The sequence below is a fragment of the Hipposideros armiger genome, unplaced genomic scaffold, assembly GCF_001890085.2.
Source record: "Hipposideros armiger isolate ML-2016 unplaced genomic scaffold, ASM189008v1 scaffold_8, whole genome shotgun sequence".
Taxonomy (NCBI): Eukaryota; Metazoa; Chordata; class Mammalia; order Chiroptera; family Hipposideridae; genus Hipposideros; species Hipposideros armiger.
Genome location: NW_017731358.1, coordinates 7,525,859 through 7,529,758, shown reverse-complemented (window position 1 = coordinate 7,529,758; position 3,900 = coordinate 7,525,859). Strand labels below are relative to the sequence as shown.

The window sequence follows — 3,900 nt, the reverse complement described above, 5'->3', positions numbered from 1 at the left end:
AGCTCAGCTGGTGAGAGCATGTGCTCCTAACAAGACTGCCTGTTCAATGGTGGGTTATGCCCGCCCGCAACTAAGACTGAACTCAGCACCTTAAGCTGAGCTGCCACCCAGATGGTTCAGTGGATAAAGCATGTGCTCTTAACAACAAGGCTGCCGGTCGGAATCCCGCATGGGATGCTGGCTATGCCCACCTGCAACTAAGATTGAACACAGCACCTTGAGCTTAGAGGCCACAGGTTGTCAACGGGCAGCCAGATGGAGACTGGCGCCCTCCACAACTAAGACTGAAGAACAACAACTTGGCTGGACCCTCCCCAATTCCCCAACACTGTTCCCCTCTCCCAATTCCCCTAAATATATATATATATATATATATATATATATTTTAAAAAATGTGGTATGTACACACAGTGGAATATTATTCAGCCCTAAAAAAATAAGGAAGTCTTGTCATTTGAGAGAACGCGGTGAACCTGGAGGGCATTATGCTAAGTGAAATAAACCAGGTACAGAAAGACAAACACTGCACGATTTCACTTATATATGAAAAGTAACACAGAAGCAGAGAGAAGAATAGTGGGTGCCAGGGGCTAAGGAAAATGGGGAGATGTCTGTCAAAAGGCACAAAGTTTTACTTATATGGATAAATAAGATCAGGGATCTAATGTACAGCAAGGTGACTACAGTTAATAATACTATATTATACTTGCAATTTGCTAAGAGAGTAAATCTTGAGTGTTCTCACTACAATAAAAAGGTAACAATGTGAAATGATGGATATATTAATTAGCGTGATTGTAATAATCATTTAATAATGTATATGTATATCAAAATCACATTATACAACTTAAATATATACATTTTTATTTGTCAGTTATATCTCAATAGAGCTGAAAACAATATCTACTTCCAATATTAATACCTATTTAACAAAAATTAATAGCTAAGTATTAACTGCTAAGTGTAGGAACATCACTACACAGCACAGCAGAGCACAAACAGTAGGTACATGAGAGAAATATGTGTCATATTTACTTTTACTAAAGAAAAGTTACTTCTGATACTTCCACCATTTTCTATTCTGCAAACTTTGCTAAACATATACATAGAAGATGCTTTCTTTGACTTCAAATGAATTAAAAGAAATAAAATTATAAATTACCCAAAATAGAAAAACACAGAGGTGGAAACACACAAAATAATTGAAAATAATCTTAATTTTGGAAATGAAGATGAAACTACAAGAAACAGGAAAATGAATAATCACAACAAATCATGACTTAAGAAAAAAAGAAAGTTGAAATGAAGGATAATTTTAATAATCAAAAATAAATTAACTATAAACCAAACATACAACTACCTTATGACCCAGTAATTTTACTCCTAGACATTACAGAGAAATAAAAACTTAAATTCACACAAAACCTGTATGAATGTTCATAGCCGCTTCATTTGTAAAAATCCCAAACTGGATTCAGAAAAGATGTCCTTCAACAAGTAACCTTCAATATGGTTAAACAAATGATGGTATTATACATTCCATGGAATACTGTGCAGCAATAAAAGGGAACAAACTACTGATACTCCCAGTAATTTAATCCACAGGAATTTATGAATGAAAAAACAAAAAAAGCCAATTCCAAAGAGTTACATACTTGTACTATATAATTACATACTTGCAAAAATGACGAAATTTTAGAAATGGAGGACAGATTAGTGGTAGCAGAGCTTAGAAAGGGCTTGGAAGTAGGAGAGTAGAAGGTAGTTTTAGTTATAAAAAGGCAACGTAAGGGATCCTTGTGGTGCTCGAACCCTAATACCTTAACTGTGGTGGTAGCTATGGAACCAACACAGGTGATAAAATTGTACAGAACTTGTACACATATAAACACACACACACACACACACACACACACACACACAGAGGCACACACATGCGCAAACACACATACACACAAAGATACAAACAAAACTGAGAAATGTATTAATGTTGGTATCCTGGTTGTGGTATGAAACAGTAGTTTTGTAAAACGTTATCTTGAGGGAAAGTAGACAAAGTGTCTACTTTGGGATCTCTTAGTATTCTTTATTACAAGTGTGACTTTACAATTATCTCAAATTAAAAAAAAAAAAAGGAAATGAACTAAATGCAATGTGATATTCTAAGATTTGATCCTGGAACAGAAAAAGGATATTAATAGAGAAATAGTGAAATTAAAGTACAGAGTTTAGTTAATAATAATGAATCAATGTTGGTTTCTTAGTTTTGACAAATGTGCTTTGCTAATGTAACATATTAACTTTTGGGAATACTGGGTGAGAGGCTTACTGAACTGTGAACTACCTTTGCACATTTTCTATAGTAAATGTAAAATTATTCCTAATAATTTATTTAAAAAATATTTTAAGAAATAGCAATAAGAAAAGGAATCAAGACAAAGTAATCAATATTGTAGATAAGCAATATGAATTTCCTAAAGAAGAAAACCAAAGCAAAGGTACAGAACAAATGTGAAAAACCAAAATCCAAGAGCACTTATCTGAAATTTAAAGACCTGAAGCTACATACTAAAAAAGGCTACCCTGTACCTGAGAATATCAACCCAGAATGTCCAACAAGACATTTACTATAGTAAAATTAATGAATATTCCCTTGAGATTTAGGCCAAGAGATCATGTGAATTGTAAGATAAAGAAAATAAGACTATCATCTGACTTTTCAACAGCAATGTTTTTACCAGGAAAAAAACAAAAACAAAAACAAAACTGGAGTTACAGATTTGAGATATTCAAGGAAAGAACATGCAAGCCAAGGATTTTATTTTCAGCAAAAATGAACTATCAGAATTGAAAATATCAGTATGAGCCTACAAGGATTTACCTTAATACATATATTTGTCTAGCTCTTTCCAATGAAAAGATTTAAAAACAGTAACAAACTGAGAAGCACTGAGCATCTTTAGTACTTAGACTGGGGTCATAGAGTACTATTTCCCATTAATTTTTTTTTTTTTTTTACAACAGGAGGTCTTCTTAGAGAAATGGCTGATTCCAGTTCTGAAGTAGAAAATGTACAAAATAAGCCTAAAACATCGTCATAAGAAATAGCAAGGAAGCTATCAAAGACTTCTACAGTCACATTAAAAGGACCCAGGAGCCAAACTAAAGAGGTTACCAGGGGCCATAGGAACAATCTGAGCTTCTAACAAGAATGTGAATTGCAAAGATTGAAACACACCAAAAATATTGAAAGCCACAAATTCATAATAATAATAAACTAATCATCATCTGAAAGGATTACATTAAAAACTAAGTACAAGAATTTCTCTTGCTTTTTCTATTTGAACTTTACTACTCACAAAGCAAATAGATGAGGGACACATCTCCCTATAAAATTATTCCAGATAATAAATGAAAACAGAATGGTAGAATTGCAATTTCTAGTGTAATATTTCGCAACTCCTTAATAAATTCATGGATCCAAACATGGAGCATCTACAGCTGATAACCACAAAAAAGATCAAAGCCCAGACAACATAAAAACCTCCGGATGAAAGAATATACCACAACCTACAGTCTTACCAAAAGGTCAAACCCCAGTCTGGCGAGGCCTCTGGATCCAGCTGCCAATTTGCAGGAAATGCAGAGGACAGAGGAATGTGCTGAACTGCCCTTGAGAGTACAATTTCCAGAGTGTAGGAATCTCCACAGATCTAAAGGCCTAAGTTCTTCAACAGAAATTGTAAGGAAAAGACAAGACACATATCAAGTTTAAAAAAAAAGGGGTTGGGGAGCAATATTCACATTTGGGTGATAAAACAAACCACAAGGATTTGTTACTTTGGAAGGAAGGGGAGGGCTACGGTTGGGATTGGGGCATATGGGAGAGTTTCTCGGGTG

At 34.4% G+C, this 3,900-nt stretch overlaps 1 protein-coding gene across 6 annotated transcripts in view; it reads right to left on the bottom strand.

Annotated features, from left to right (window-relative positions):
- Positions 1-3,900, bottom strand: part of GOLGB1 (golgin B1) — a 79,131-nt gene that overhangs the window by 66,612 nt on the left and 8,619 nt on the right. The window contains exon 2 of one of the 6 annotated variants that reach the window (XM_019652855.1): positions 3,583-3,728. The exons of the other annotated variants lie outside the window; for them this stretch is intronic. The gene's annotated coding sequence lies outside the window, so the exon portion shown is untranslated. The remainder of the gene's footprint in view (positions 1-3,582; positions 3,729-3,900) is intronic. 6 annotated transcript variants of the gene reach the window in all.